This window comes from Podarcis bocagei (assembly GCF_964188305.1).
Source record: "Podarcis bocagei genome assembly, chromosome: 4".
In the NCBI taxonomy this organism is placed as follows: Eukaryota; Metazoa; Chordata; class Lepidosauria; order Squamata; family Lacertidae; genus Podarcis; species Podarcis bocagei.
The window spans coordinates 89,324,481-89,341,485 of record NC_138128.1 but is presented as its reverse complement, the minus strand read 5'-3'; the positions used below and the strand labels follow the sequence as shown (position 1 = coordinate 89,341,485).

Genomic DNA, 17,005 nt, shown 5'->3' with positions numbered 1-17,005 from the left:
ACCCTAACGTGGCAGGGTGCAGCATAACCATTTTAAACAGAGTTGTAAACAGATTAGAAAGAGGAACCCTCCCAGCAACCAGAAACACTCCCAGCAACCAGGTTGGGGAGCTTTTCCTAAGGGAAGAGAGGTGTTTTTCAGGCCATCTACATACATAAATGACTAGTGTTACATAGAAATTGAATAAATAAGTGATAAAACAGTGTGTGGTGGGGTTTTGGTTTGCTACCATGTTATGTATTTTTTTGTTTTTATATTGTGACCACCCTGTGATCCTCAGATGAAGGACGATATAGAAACAACAACAACAACAACAACAACCAGTATGGGTAGATAGGCAAGCATCTAAACATTTTATAGGCACGTCAATTCTGTAGACTTACTTGCAAAGCTTATTTTGTTTTATTTTTTTAAGGTTTCCTGCTTGGCAGGGGGTTGGACTCGATGGCCCTTGTGGTCTCTTTCAACTCTATGATTCTATGACTCTTATTACCTCATTTGTTTAGCTAAGAGATATCGGTGTCTCGGTTATGTGTAATGGAACTTTCCCTCCACAATGAACAAATGCAGCAAGACACCCAGTCACTGCTTGGGATCAGAGGGCAGATGTTCTAGATCAGGGGTTGTCAACCTGGTCCCTACCACCCACTAGTGGGCATTTCAGGATTCTAGGTGGGCGGTAGGGGGTTCTACGGCACCAGCTAAATCCTCCTTCCATCAAGCACTGGTGGGTGGTAAGGAAATTTTACCATCTAGAAAGATGCATTAGTGGGCGGTAGGTATAAAAAGGTTGACTACCCCTGTTCTAGATAAATATAAGCCCAAGCATTTATTCTTTTAGAAATTAAAATATAGCTGCCGTGCATGGCATTTATCTCACCTTAAAAAACCACTAAAAATAAGGGTCTTGTACTTGACGAACAGAGAATAAATCTTCAACTATAACGACAATAATACACATTTTTTTCACAGAAAATAGTCTAAACCAGTTCTATAATAAACTCCACCATCTCATCATTCTCTTCAGCTTTGAGAGCGTATGTCCCACTGACAATAATTTAACTCTGAGTTCAGTCTCACAGGGATGAGTCTTTGTAAAAAATAAAAATAGGAGCCAGAAGGCAGCATTGGTGTGTGAGCAACAACGTAATTGCAAAGTCTTTGGACCAAAGCTATCAAAGAAATTATGTGAAGCTGAACTGCACTAAATACTATACAAGACACAGGGTGCTCACGGGAACAAACTGTGTCTCTTTGCAACTTTCCTCTCAGCAGCAGTCCAGGAGGTGGCAAATTTTATCATCACCCTAATTTTTCTAGTGCTGAATGTTGCGTCTGGTTTACAAAGAGCGGCACTGACACCACCTGCTAGTATCTGAATGCAAGGGCTCCCGCATGTCCCTTTGTCCCTTTCCGCAGCATGCAGGGTTGGAGTGCCCAAACAATGGCTGAGTGGCACGCAGAAGCAAAGGTCCCTGTGGCACACCGGCGAGAGCCAGGAGAGTGTGCAGAACAAATGCACCATTTGAAGTCTCTGCAAAGCTCTTAACAAGCCTCTGTTTGTTACAAGCATGCAAGCATGAGCACACACACAAATTAAAGGCCTATATCAGATTGCTGCTCAAGAATCTGTCAGCTCTGATCTCTTTAACAAGGCCTCAGTGCCAGAGGGTATGCCAGCTGGCACAAGGTGCATGAAAACAGTTTTGGAACTGTGTCAGCATGGGCCCGGGGATGGTTGGGGAGGGAAGCACAATGACATAGTGCAGGAGAGCACGGTGCCCAGCAACAATCTATATACCTATACTGCCAAACCCAGACAAGTTTCCCCTGCAAAGGATTACAGAACAGACAGCAAGCAGCTTGCTCGCAAAACAAAAGAAGTGACATTGCTCCATCTCACATGATTAAATCTACAGATGACCAGATACAGCATTTCATGTTGTCCATGGAGAAAATTGGCATCTCCGAGCAGTAGGGTGCCCAGAACGGCTTGAGCTCTAGTGGTACAGAGCAGGAAGTCTGAATGAGAGAGGCAGGGACTGCAAATTGAGAAGGCGGAGTGTGGTGTTATGGCCAGAGTTTTTGGAAGTGGGTTCTCCCTCTTCAGCCATGAACCTCTCTGAGTGGCCTTGAGCGATTCATTACTGCAAGTCTGTGTTGGCTGTCCTGAGCCACTTCAAGAAAAGGCAGGGAGAAAATGTAATAAAGAAGCAATACTATCAGGTATGCTCCTGCCAACCTAGCAGTTCGAAAGCACGTCAAAGTGCAAGTAGATCAATAGGTACCGCTCCAGCGGGAAGGTAAACGGCGTTTCCGTGCGCTGCTCTGGTTCGCCAGAAGCGGCTTAGTCATGCTGGCCACATGACCTGGAAGCCTTACGCCGGCTCCCTTGGCCAATAAAGCGAGATGAGCGCCGCAACCCCAGAGTTGGCCATGACTGGACCTAATGGTCAGGGTCCCTTTACCTTTACTATCAGGTATGATCAGTAATCTCTGTTGTGTTGAGACTACAGCTTCTGCCAGAACGGCCCCCCCCCCCCGATATACTGCTGTGTTTATAAATGCTTTAACTATCGTACTGGGCAGTCATGGAAAAGGCACTTCAATGCACTGTTTAAGCAGCCTCCTGCACTTGTATATTCAAAAGCTGGTGGCCTCCCAGAAGCAAAAAAGGACTTCCAGAGCTTGGAAAGTGAGACTCCTGCAGAACTTCTTGTCCCTTTCCGCAGCAAGCAAGAATGGAATTGGGTAAAACAGGCACCAATGTATGCAAAATTGCTTAATGTACATAATTTAACCAGGCAGCAGTATCTGACACTGTGAGGGAAGCAAAGGAACTGTTTTTATGGCAGCCAGGGCAGGTTTAAGCTATATATTTATTCCTCTGACTCCTTTTTAGTAACACATCATTAAGCACTGCCCCCATAAAAACAAAGGCTTCTTTGAAATCTTTGCAGCAACTCAGCTTCCTCCTCCTCTCTGGCTGTGTCATTATTAGAATTTACAATATGGGTGGCAATGGAGATAATTTATGGCCATGAAAATTCATAAGCTGCCTTTATTTGTAAAATGAACTCTAGGCAACTTGTGAACAAAATAGAAAACAAAGTCAAGAGAGCATTGCCATTACAAAGCCACAATATAAGGAAGCGGTAACAAAACCAAACAAGAGGTAACCAAAACAAACCCTTAGTAACAACTTCAATCAATACCAAAAGCCTTATAGAAGAGCATGACTTCTCTTGAGTCAATTTACTCCAGATTAGGTACAATTAAAAAGCAGAAGAGAAGGAATAGAAATGTAGCCCTTAGTTGATATGAAGGAGCTGACACGTCCCCACTCTCAACTACTGGTAGCAGTAATAGTAATAGTAGTAGTAGTAATTATTAACCCAGATGGAGCCCAATCAGGCCTGAGCCTATGTCAAGCACAACATATCAACAATAACGTCTTACTGCTGAAAAGGGTCCAGAGGGATTCTAGGGAGAATATCTTTGTCTGAAGGGGAGGCTTTTTGCATACATTCTGCATGGTGGGAAAGTTTCCAGTTGGCTGGCAGCCCTGAAAAGGGGAGCTATAAAATGAGAAGGGGCGAGAGAAGCATTACTTTTCTGTAGACAGATGAACACCTCCACTCAATTTGCAGTGGCATACTGTAAAGGTATACCCCCTACTAGGCCTGAAGAAAGCACTGTTGTCTGAAACTCAGCCTACATTCATTTTATTTGGGCAGCAAACATTGTATCATCCTGGGATATTTGGGGGAAAGAACCGAGAGAAGTAACTAGTGTCATGTCTTCCAAGGCGGCTTGGAAAACTTTCAGTGTTGGTTTGGATCTTGACAGGTGTGTATTCTCCGGGAGGATCATTCTGAAGTCTAAAGATAGCATGGAAGTTCTGCTCCTTTCCAGTATTATATGTGGTGTTTGCAATAAATCAATAGATTCAACATTCTGTCTGTAACCTGGTACAAATACAATATCCCTAGTTGCCTTACCAAGGTGAAGAAACAGAAGCAGGTTACGCATTCGTGTGTCCCCCCCCCCCATCCTCTTTTCTGCAGAAATTTACCCCTCCCTTCCATGGTTTGCTTCAGTCATGATGTCGCTTTATATCTATATCAGTGTCGCTGTTTACATTGGTTTACACTGTGAAAAGGTAAAGGACCCCTGACAGTTAAGTCCAGTCGCGAACGATTCTGGGGTTGCGGCGGTCATCTCGCTTTAATGGCCGAGGGAGCCGACGTTTGTCTGCAGACAGTTTTTCCCTGTCATGTGGCTAGCATGACTAAGCCACTTCTGGAGAAACCAGAGCAGCACATGGAAACGCTGTTTACCTTCCCGCCGGAGCGGTACCTATTTATCTACTTGCACTTTGACGTGCTTTCGAACTGCTAGGTTGGCAGGAGCAGGGACCGAGCAACGGGAGCTCACCCCCTTGCGGGGATTTGAACTGCCGACCTTCCGATCGGCAAGCCCTAGGCTCGGTGGTTTAGATCACAGCACCACCCCCATTCCCATCACTGTAAACCATGGCCAACTCAAATCAAATGCCTTAGTTCTGGTTATGGGTAGTGGTGGAAACCTAACAAGTGTAAAAGCCATGGTCACAATTGATGCAGACTAGACACCACACTGCGGTTCCTTCCCAGTGCAAAGGGTGACTAGGAGAAACAAATCTTACGTCTACATAGGACTTTTGTGTGGTTACACAAGTAAAAAGCTCTACTACCCTTCAAAGGCACGCGGTGGAATACAAAAATAGCACAGTGGTACCTCGGTTTAAGAACAGTCCGGTTTAAGAACAATTCGGTTTACAAACTCCACAAAACCAGAAATAGTGTCCCGGTTGAGAACTTTACCTCAGTCTAAGAACAGAATCCAAATGGTGGAAGGGCGGCGGGAGGCCTCATTAGAGAAAGTGCGCCCTGGTTTAAGAACAGCTTTGGTTTAAGCACAGACTTCCGGAACAGATTAAGTTTGTAAACCAAGGTACCACTGCAGGTGTTTGCATCGTGACAGCAGAAGAAAAAAATCCCAACGTTCTGAATCTTCGAAAGCTCTATAAAAGACGAGTCTACTATATCCATCTACATATAGAATTACGTAGACAAACTTAACATTTAAGGCCCATTGGATAACATATATAACACATTCTGATTGGAGTTACTCACCGTCTGCCTAATAAACCACAGACAGAATTAGTACAGTCTGAGATTTGTATGCTTCCTTCTTTCAGTCACATATGGAAAACATCAATGGTTGTTTCCTTTTAGAAACCGTATTCTTCAGCATTCAGCAATTTCAGAGTCCACCTTAACTGACTGGAAGCAGCACAAGCAGGCAGAGTGCCAAGTGCAGACGTTAGACTGAGAAAAGAGACTTCATGTCCTGACAATCAAAGTGCACAGAAAGGTCACTGCTCTAATTCGAGTGATGCAACACAGCTCTTCAAGGTCTAGTCATCCACAGTGGTAGGGACCTAAATGAACTAGGCATCTGCTTCAGACATAAGAACTTGAATGATCCAAGAGGACTCTTCGGCACACGTTGCTATGCAAGGCTTTCACTTCAGATATATGGATGCTTCTTAAGAGACACTATTATGGATATGAAGTGGGTTGGTGGAATTCTATACCGCATTGAAAATCAAAAACTTGTATTTAAAAGATCAGATTTAAATTGATAGAGCAGGGGCTGCAACAAAAGGTTGAAGCATGGAATGTTCCTATTCAGGATTCCAGCCATTTCATTCCATTCTGCCCCCTGTTCCTGCTATCAGCCAGCATTCCACAGTCACTGAGCACGCTCAGTCCTCATTTGGCTGCTTTGGATATTTCTTCCTCATTAGCATTCATGTTCTAAAGGTTGCTTCCCCCAAGCCTGCTGACACCTCCCTCATCAGGAAGAAGGTGCCATTTTGGCACTCATTTCTCAACCTCAGAAACAGAGATCATTATGATTAAATTTGGTAAAGCCCTAATCAAACCCTTTTTTTGAGCATAATTTTTTTAAAAAAAATTAGAACAAAACTAAAACCATACAAAATAGACAATCATAGCAAAGACTCATTTATCTAGCAGAGAAAGTCTGTCGGAACAAATCGTCAAGTGCAGATTGTGGGGACCTATCTCAACAGGAATGCTATTTCACAGAACAGGGGCAGTCATGCTGAAAGCCCTGTTCCATAATCTTTGGAACTTGCAGAAGAAACTTTCCCAAAGACTACAGCAACAAGTAATCCGACCCTGGGCTTTATACGTTAGCACCAACATCCTGAACGTGGTCCAGTAGCATATTGACAACCAGTGTGAATCCTTAAAGCAGGCTGTTGTATGTTGACAGTAGTTTGCCTCCACAAGCAACCTAGCTTCTACTTTCTGCACCAGCTGCAGCCTCTCCAAGGGCAGTCCCACGTAGAGCCCATTGCAGTCATCGAGCCGTGAGGTTACCAATGCACGCACAACTGTGGTCAAGCTATACCAATCCAGGAATAGCTGTTTTACTAACCAAAGTGAATATGAGCAGTCATAATTCCTGAATTACTTCCAGGTAAACATTCCTATGCAGCATCCACAGGCTGCCCCAAGGGGGTCATCACATGCTTAAGGAGAAACGTGCCAGTAATTAAAATATGTGCTCTGGTAGAGGGACATGACAGCAAAAGGAGCTAGAAGCTAATATCAGATTTGTCCCTTTCCTGAATAGGGGTAAAGCGAAGCAAGAAATAGCTGGTAAGTTGTATTCGCAAGGGAGACAAGGCAGGAGATTTTTATTGCTATTTATTTACCGGCTGTGTTCGCATATCACGCCAAACCATAGCTAATGTTTAACTATGGTTTAATGCAAATGTGTGACCTGCTTCACTCCCTCCCCACTTCCGGCCAAGTTGCACTGGGAGCAACAAACCACAAGCTTTAGCTTGCAACATCTGAACCTGAACATCTTCCCCACACAAACCACAAGTGGTTAACAAACCTTGGATATTGCTTCTGGTTCGTTTGTATGGGTGGGGCAGAGCAAGCAGAAGTCCAGGTTTGGTCAACATGACCAAACAAAGCTTGTGGCTTTTTCATCCTGTTGCAGCCAGGAATGGGGGAGGAATAAAGCAGTCTGTGCTACCAAGCTACGTGTTTGCATTAAACATTAACCATGGTTTGATATGAGGTGTGAGCAAAACCACCATTTCAGCCACAGCAGCTCCCCAGAGATGTGCAGTGAACACAAATTTCAGCATGTCACAAACAAACCAATAAAACATACCCGTTGGAACCGTAAAGAGTAGTAATAGGTGTGTGTGATGCTGCATCTGCCCCGACAGATATTTCATCAATTGCCTTGCCCCTGTGTCTCTCCACTGCCCTGAACTGCTTTTAGCTGCTCCGTAGTTCCTTTAAAAATGCCATAACAGCCAAAAGAAGTGGCAGCTTGAGCTGTGGAGGTAACTGTGGCTGCTCCTTAAAGTACAGTGGTACCTCGCAAGACGAACACCTCGCAAGACGGAAAACCCGCAAGACGAAAGGGTTTTCCGTTTTGGAGGCGCTTCGCAAGACGAATTTCCCTATGGGCTTGCTTCGCAAGACGACAGCCCATAGGGAAATATCCGGGACAGCGGGGAAGCGCAGCGCGTCTTCCCCACTGTCCTCGGACCTCCTCCGAAGCCGGGCGGTGGGGCGGGAACACCTGCCCCCGCCGCCCCGCTTCGGAACGCTGCTCCGAAGCGGGGCGGGGGGCGGGAACACCTGCCCCCGCCACCCCGCTTCGGAACGCTGCTCCGAAGCGGGGCGGGGGGGCGGCAACACCTGCCCCCGCCGCCCCGCTTCGGAACGCTGCTCCGAAGCCGGGCGGGGGGGCGGGAACACCTGCCCCCGCCTCCCCGCTTCGGAACGCTGCTCCGAAGCCGGGCGGGGGGGGCGGGAACACCTGCCCCCGCCGCCCCGCTTCGGAACGCTGCTCCGAAGCTGGGCGGGGGGGCGGGAACACCTGCCCCCGCCGCCCCGCTTCGGAATGCTGCTCGTCTTGCGAGGCACCACTGTAAAGGTAAAGGGGCCCCTGACCATTAGGTCCAGTCGTGACCGACTCTGGGGTTGTGGTGCTCATCTCACTTTACTGGCCGAGGGAGCAGGCGTACAGCTTCCGGGTCATGTGGCCAGCATGACTAAGCCGCTTCTGGCGAACCAGAACAGCGAACGGAAACGCTGTTTACTTTCCCGCCGGAGTGGTACCTATTTATCTACTTGCACTTTGAGGTGCTTTCGAACTGCTAGGTTGGCAGGAGCTGGGACCGAGCAATGGGAGCTCACCCATTTGCGGGGATTCGAACTGCCAACCTTCTGATCAGCAAGTCCTAGGCTCTGTGGTTTAACACACAGTGCCACCCGCGTCCCTGCTCCTTAGAGCCTCTCAATTTAAAGGCTGCATTTGTTGAGGCTCAAGAAGCAAATGTCCTGGGAGGGGCCTTTCCTAGGAGGCAACAGAATTATCTGAAATGCATGCAACAGGATTCCAGCGGAGTTTAAAAGGTCTGAAGGAGAAGGCCAACGCATATTCTCCTCAGACAGCTGGCTAGCGAAGCCATAGAGCCATTGTACCCGAGTGAGAACTTCCAAAATGAAACAAACTTGCCGTTCTGGCAGGTATACTTCGTTCAGGCAAATAAAGAATCTGAGCACTTGAAATGGGTCTACTGTGTAGTATTAACTTCTGTAGGTGCAATGGACCTGGGTATGAGGGGAGAGAGAGAGAGAGATTAAGAAATGAGAATTGGCAGCATAATGGAAGATCAGGGGATGCATATGGTACTAAAACCTTCTTCCTCCTCTAACAGAGACAAATGCCTTTGCTGTTATCAATCTTCCCAATAGCAAGAGGTTCTGTTAGTTGCAAGCCAGACCTGAAAATTGTGTCTCTCTTTCCCAGGGCCGGTTTAGCTCCTCTGCTCCTTTCTCTTCACCACTTCTACTTCTCCTAACCATTTCTCACTGAAGGCAGCAGGTGTAGCAGGAGAGATATTAGCTTTACAAGTAGACAAGCACCTCTCAGGAAGGCCCCTTTTTTACCTTCAGTGGATGTCTGAGAGTTGAGCGTTTTGTAATGGGAAACAAAGGATCGTTAGATACCCACCCCAGGCCCTGAATTTGTTAGGAGAGCTCTGGGGAGTGGTCCAGAAGCAAAGTAATACAACGATAAGCACAGCATCTGAAGGAAGAAGAAGCCAAGCACATTCACTTGTGTGCAAAATTGCTTTATTCTCCCTCCCCCAGGGTTTAAGAACCAAATGCCCCCATCCAGCATTATATATAGGAATGTTCTTGTACTACTTCCAGCATTTCAGTCTTTATTCTACCTTCCAACCCAGCCTGACTGGCATGACAGCATCATTTTAAAGATACCTCTTCAATGCTGGAATGCGTCTCGGCTCCAGCTCTTCACCTGAGAGCACCTGTCAAGTCCTGAAAGAATGTATGCCTTTCATCTTCAGACTCGAGCCACAGTGCAAAGGAAGAGACATTCCTCAATATTATGAGAAGGCATGCCTATCCCCTGCCTTCACTTTTCTCAACTGCACTGTGCTATCAGTTTGACAAATTGATCTGTAATATAATACTGAAGAAACCTTCCAATGCAATGTTTCAATTTCAGTTCCTTCTCTACTGGGTGGGGGGGGGCATATTATGAATAATTATGCACCTTTCCTGCATAACTTTGTAAGGGTAGTGCTGTGACCCATGTTTCACTTGTTCTTAAAGAACACTACAGTGGTACCTCGGGTTAAGAACTTAATTCGTTCTAGAGGTCCGTTCTTAACCTGAAACTGTTCTTAAACTGAGGTACCACTTTAGCTAATGGGGCCTCCCACTGCCGCCGTGCCACCAGAGCACAATTTCTGTTCTCATGCTGAAGCAAATTTCTTAACCCAAGGTACTATTTCTGGGTTAGCGGAGTCTGTAACCTGAATCGTCTGTAACCCGAGGTACCACTGTATAGAACATGGGTAGGCAAATTAAGGCCCGGGGGCCGGATCCTGCCCAAATACCTTATAAATCTGGCCTGCGCACAGTCCGGGAATCAGAGTGTTTTTACATGAGTAGAATGTGTCCTTTTATTTAAAATGCATCTCTGGGTTATTTGTGGGGCATAGGAATTCTTCGCCCCCCCCCCAAGGTCTGAGGGACAGTGGACCAGCCCCCTGCTGAAAACGTTTGCTGACCCCTGCTATAGAATCAACCTCATCCTTACATACCCATATTCAGAAATTGTGTTCTTGTATTTGCAGCGATAGAGAATCCTGAGCTCTGATATGATAAAATCTAGAAGGGGAGCTTCTGGAATTCTATCATTAATGAGAGCAAGTCCTATTCAACAGAGTCCTTCACTAACCTACTTGTAAACAGAGACAATGAGGCTGTGACAGCAGCTGAAAAAGAAATAGGTTGAACACTGGTATCACATGGCTGCTTGCATGGAACCCAAACCCAAATAATTCTGTTTTGAATTGATTTATATTAAAGCTGGTGATTTTTAAAGCTATGACTCCTGGGTCCTAAAACATGCTCTGCTATTCCAGTCACTTTTTTGCAATGACACTTCTTGCTCAGATTATTGGTAACAATGTAGGGATTAGCAGGAGCCAGTATGGATTTGCAAAAATAAACCCTGCTGGCCTAATCTTATCTCTCCCTCTCTCTTTGTCATCAGTTTACTTTCTTAATGGATTATGGGAATTCTGTGGACATAATTTATCTTTATTGTGCATTCGACAAAGTCCCCCATAACATTTTGGTTAGCAAACAGGTTAAAAATGTGATAAGGATTTCCTTGGAAACAATTCCTTTTAGAAGATAGCTCTCCCACTACCACTAACTCATCAGGTCAACTGGCCAGTAGAAAGAAAAGGATGAAAATTGGTTCAAGGGGGCTCTGGTTTGAATTCCAGAGCTGCTTTTCTTACTCTCCACAATGGCAACGGGAGCAGAAGCATTGACCTGAGTGCTATCAGCTTTGCAAGCTTCTCAATAATAAGTTCAGTGCCCGAGAGGTCAGTTTTGCTAACAAACTACCGTATTTTTCTCTCTATAATACGCACCAGACCATAACACGCACATAGTTTTTAGAGGAGGAAAACAAGAAAAAAAAATATTCTAAACGAAATAGTGGATATATGATTTTTGTGGTTCATGCTGTGGCCACAGTCATGTGATCTGACAGTGAGTTTGGAGTAGCCCAATGCAAAAATCCTGAGGATCCATGTGGATCCATGCTTTGTAACCACGGAGGAGGGAAGGAAGGGGAACCATGGATCCTCTGCTCACGACTGCAGCAGATCCCCCCTCCACCCGCAGGCATTCGCTCCATAACACACACAGACATTTCCCCTTACTTTCAAGGAGGAAAAAAGTGAGTGTTATGGTGCAAAAAATACGGTACTTCCTACCACTAACAAGATGACAGCTGCAACACAGCACTGTTGCATCACCCTTCCCCTCTATCTCTGACCTTATAAAAGATTTTTTTTTTGAAAAAACAAACAAAACAAAACCAGGCCACTTTCAATTTTATCCAATGCTTGACTGGGTTTGAAGAACGAACGCTTGTATTAGCGATTGGCAAATTGTAGATTCTTGCCAATGTGGAGTGTGGCAACCTTTACAAAATCCTAATTTTTTCATACTTCTTTTATGATTCTATTGGTTTATTTAAATCATGGGGGAGGCACTGAACACGTGGTAGCAGCTAAAACAATTAACAATCCAGGTGAAGTAGACTCTCAGAAGTCATGGAACAGGTAAATTCCCAAAGCAGATTACAACCTCAGCCTTTCCCATTTTCTTTTAAAGCTCTTTAACAATTTTCAGCAAAATTGAGCTGAAAATGTAAGCATATGCATTCTCCCCACAATGAACTGTAGGAACATGAGCTGGTTTTTACATTGCAGTTGTAAGCCACCATGAGTATTTTTAAACAAAAAGATGGAGTATTTTTAAGCAGAAAAGTGGGCATAGAACTATTTCAATAAAAGTCTAACCAGAAAATCAAAAGCAACGATAATAAAAACCTTCCAGAGAGCAGATAAGAAGAAACAAAGGATTTATCCACACTTACCTTTCTGACAATTTTTCCAGGCGCTTTAAAGCTCCATGTCCAAATGCCCCCCCCCCCATTTTTGCTCAAGCTTTCCCCACAAAAACCCACTCGTTAGAGATCAATTGGAGCAAATGGCAATCCACTTAAAACTTGAATTGACATTGCTCCGATTGAACACTAAATAGCAGGTTTTCGCAGGGAAAGCTCTGGGGCAAAATTAAAAATAATGTATGCTCTGACACAGAGTTTTTAACCGCAGGCCTGTGTCCAGAAAGTGTGTGGCAAAAGCTACGTGCAGACAAGCCCTAAAAGACTCTTGAAGGCCTCTGATTTTAGTAAAAAATATCTCTGAAATACACAAAATGGATCTGAAGTGTTCAAAACCAAGAAGGGCTTTTCTTTTGCCAAACAGGCAGATCATCACATTTAAATGTAAAATACCTCAAATACCTCACCTCGCAAGTTGGAAACCCAAGCATTTTCTCTATCTTTTGCGCCCATAATGTGGTTTACAATATCTGCTTCTGTCAGCTAAAACAAACCATTTAGGTCCCAAAGGGAAGTGAAGGAAGCACTTGCTAGCTCTACAAGACCAGTGCTTCAAGTGAAATGCCCCTCCTTTCATTCTTTCATTGAGCACATAGTCGCTAAATTGCCCAGCAGTCATTAAATGCCATTGCTGGTTTTTTTCTTTACTCCAAAGTTGTCAATAGTCTATGAAAACACAGTTCCTTAAATCGTATACTGTACAGAGGTATGTGCTTACTCCTCTGCCATCTATTTGAGATGGAGACTGCATGTGTATACAACAACCTACAGCCCCAGTAAAATAAAGCAAGGTCTACATAGATTTAAAGGACATGAAGGGAAGGACCCCATCCTTTGCCCAGAACAACTCTGGAAAGTATTCACATTACTCACTGAAATTCCAGAAACAGTAGGAACTGTGGTGCTGTCCAGAGTGGCTGGGCATAGCAGAATTCCACACTTCGTATCACAACACCTATCTAGCTCACATTTCTCTTCTGACTAAGGATTTGCAGATCCATTCCAGTCCTTATCAAATCCGTTTACACACACCAAACATTTGACCATGGCAAGGCTTTGAACTCCATTCGCTGAGCACCCAGAAAGAATCTGGCAGCAAATCAAAAGCATTTCTTGTTTAGAAGAAACTAAACAAGCGTTCCGCTGATTCACACACAGAACAGAGGAAGCAAATCCTACCTTATCCCTTGCAGAAGAGCACATTGTAGTCGTGCTGCACGGTTTGGGGGAAGGCAACAACCCTGACTTTCCCTTTTGTTTCCATGGCAAGAGAATTAAAAAAAGAACGCTATAACACACTGCCAAGCAGAATGACAACTCAAAAAGCCACATCAATAAGGTAAGGAGGAAGGGAGGGGAGGAGAAGAAAAGGAGGGGGCTAATGGGGGCCACACAGACAGACAACAGCACCTGACACTACACTGTGGTATGCACTGATAAGTTGCCGGGAGAGTTTGGCTTTTTCAAGCTGTCACATGCTCACAGTTGTTTAAAGACATGAAAATAACAAAGTAAGAAGGTTCCCTGGTGGATTTATTCAACAGAAGAAAATAAGTCCCTTTGGCATGGCTGTATCTCCAGGCAATATCCAGTTCAGTTGAGAGGGGCTCTGAAATCAAGTAAATACCTCTGCTAAGAGATACATTTTTTCAGAGCCTAATAATAATAATAATAATATAGCCCCAAAGAATCATGAAGATAGGCATTTCCTATTTCAAAAAGTAGAGACATCGCTTTGCCAACAAAGGTCCGTATAGTAAAAGCTATGGTTTTCCCAGTAGTGATGTATGGAAGTGAGAGCTGGACCATAAAGAAGGTTGATCGCCGAAGAATTGATGCTTTTGAATTATGGTGCTGGAGGAGACTCTTGAGAGTCCCATGGACTGCAAGAAGATCAAACCTATCCATTCTTAAGGAAATCAGCCCTGAGTGCTCACTGGAAGGACAGATCGTGAAGCTGAGGCTCCAATACTTTGGCCACCTCATGAGAAGAGAAGACTCCCTGGAAAAGACCCTGATGTTGGGGAAAATGGAGGGCACAAGGAGAAGGGGACGACAGAGGATGAGATGGTTGGATGGTGTTCTTGAAGCTACCAGCATGAGTTTGATCAAACTGCGGGAGGCAGTGGAGGACAGAAGTGCCTGGCGTGCTCTGGTCCATGGGGTCATGAAGAGTCGGACATGACTAAACGACTAAACAACAATAATTTCCACTCCAGATATGTTTTGCTTTTAACAGCTAATTATACTTTGTCTTTTGAAGAAATTATGCAAAAGTCGTTCTCCATTACTTAACAAAAAACTATGTAAACAGAACAAAATGGAGAGCCGGGAGAGGAGTGCCATATTAAAATGGAAAATGACAGTTTCAGTGTTGAAACATTAACTGTTCTGATAGAAACACAGCTTGTAAAAAAACAAACAAGAAGACTCAAAAGAACAGCAACCGTATGAATTTACATAACCTGAAATGCTTTTGTGGTTAACCACTAGCAACTATATAAAAGTCAGAATACATAATGAGACAGAGCAAAATGGGAATATTCAGTATAGGTCTGATTATGAGCACCATCGGTAAGAGAACACACATTTTACTAAAGCTCCATACAAGAAACAGGGCTGTATCTAGGACAGTGGTTCCCAACGGGTGCTCCACAGACCCCAAGGGGTCCTCATAACCCACTCAGGGTGTTCATGGCACATACCGGTCAACTGTCCAGGGAATTCCATTGGGGGGGCATGCTCTCATGTGAGAGCACGGTGCCCAAAAGCTTGAGAGATCATGGCCAGATACAGATCTCATGCGAGATCGTCACACCCCAAAACACATGCGTGGGTCACATGACTTGCACAGGAGCACAGCCTGGAAGACACGCGTCCTGGTTTTTGCACTGGGACATATTGGAGAGTATGGTGGCACCATTCATATAACAAAAATTACTATAGAGATATCAACATTTTTGAAAGTGGGGGGGGGGGTCCATGGCTTGGCTTTTGAAAAACAGGGGGTCCACAGTACTTAGCTAATTGGTAACCACTGATTTAGGACATTCTCTCTCTCTCTCTCTCTCTCTCTCTGACAGACACACAGCTTCTTCTCCTTCCTTATATTTTTGCTCCCTCCAGTTCAATCCAGACAAGTAGGAAAACACTGGTAAGTAATTCTTCTGCCCTGGGAGGAAGCCTTCAGCTTACAGTGTAGGGATACTGTCATATCTAGTGTTGTTTCTGGTGTCCCAAGAGGCTTATGCTATCAGGAAGTTCCTCTCACCAGCTGTGTTGGATTTGTCAGTTACAGCCCTTCTGAGACAAGGAATAGCTTGGCCACAATCATCCATTCCCTGGTTACACCCAGTTTGGATTAGTATAATGCACTGGAAGCTTCTCAAAGGTATATGATTGGCCACTGCTGGAAGCAGAGTCCTGGGACAGATGGACTGGTGTCATAGCTCTGGAGTTCAGCAATGACCAATACACAGGCTAAGGAGCCAGACTGGGTTCCTGGCTCTGATGCTAGTGTTGAGGGGATCACTGAAGTAGAGGCTGGCAGGTAGCAGCCACAGAACTAGATGTCACAGCACCAGGGCCCAGGATACTGCAGCAAGGTTCTTCATGGGCACCTTCCCCTGATGTACTGTGCACCTTCCATACTAACTTGCCAGTCCAACAGGGCAAGGAGTTATCCAGGCAGAGGAAGTGCCTATCTTCAGACCAGAGTGTTGACCCTAGTCCTCCGAAAGGGTGCAGAAAATAGAAGCGATAAGACTGGAAGTAAAAGCTGAAAAGCAGAGCACCAAGAGCTCTCTCTCCTTCGTGCTACAACAACCGACTTGCCTTGCTCCATGGGCTCCTCTTGCAGAACCAGAACAGAACATTTGGCCTGATCTAGGGAACCATGTCATCGGGGTTCAATACTTACAAACTGGCTGTTCCCCTTCACCTTCTGTGTCTAACAAGAACCAGTAGCATGCTCCGGTTATACTGCCTCAGAGCTCCTGATGCAGTTTGCGGTACTTCATGCTCCAGATCTCCTAAACATGTGTTTAACTAAAGTTCCTGTCTTATGGATAAGGAATCGTAATGGCTGAGGTGACAAATCCTAGAAACAATTCAGCCAAGGATACTCACTTCTCATTGCCTTTCAAATGTGATTTAAGAACACTTAACTTTGATGGCATTGTGCTCATTCTAATGACATTATGAGGACACCAAGTCAGCACTTCTGTAACAATAAGACAGCACAAAACTTCTCTAGATAAACCTTTACCTAGCACCTAATGAAACCCATTTAAACTCCAAAAATGCCAATGCCAAGCTACATGTGCCATCTTCTGTCACATTCTGTCTGTCAATCAATAATGAACCAAGACGTTTCACTGTGACTATCTCATTATTCTATAATAATTCTGATTTTTAAATGTCTTCTGCAAGAACCAGGTAATCTGACTTAGCAACTTTGCTATACCTGTAAGTGATCATCCTTCTAGTTTTGTTTGGGAAAACATAACTACATTCTTTGTGCATTTGCTAATATGGGCAATGTTAGGCTTCCCTTAAGAAACACAATTCTGAGTGTGCCCTCACCTCGCCCATGACTCGTCTTTTGAAAAAGAAAGGATTTTCAGTGATATCCCACCTTGTCACTGTTGAAATCGCTCCAGTCTCACTACAAATGTGCAGATCTGAGGCAGCACAATAATTAATACAGGTTCAAAATTACTGGACTAGTATTTTTATTGTGGTGGCATTTCAGATGGTGGTTTTCTAACAAGGATTACTTGACTGGAGGGGATAGAGGTCCTTTTAAAGGAGTTAAAACCTCTTTTCCCAAGAGGGCTAACATTTGCACTAATAATTCCCTGCTCTCCCT

At 44.7% G+C, this 17,005-nt stretch overlaps 1 protein-coding gene across 4 annotated transcripts in view; it reads right to left on the bottom strand.

Moving 5' to 3' along the window:
* Positions 1-17,005, bottom strand: part of NDST2 (N-deacetylase and N-sulfotransferase 2) — a 110,401-nt gene that overhangs the window by 27,176 nt on the left and 66,220 nt on the right. The window contains exon 1 of one of the 4 annotated variants that reach the window (XM_081191604.1): positions 13,315-13,338. The exons of the other annotated variants lie outside the window; for them this stretch is intronic. The gene's annotated coding sequence lies outside the window, so the exon portion shown is untranslated. Of the gene's footprint in view, positions 1-13,314; positions 13,339-17,005 lie in introns of those variants that run through there. 4 annotated transcript variants of the gene reach the window in all.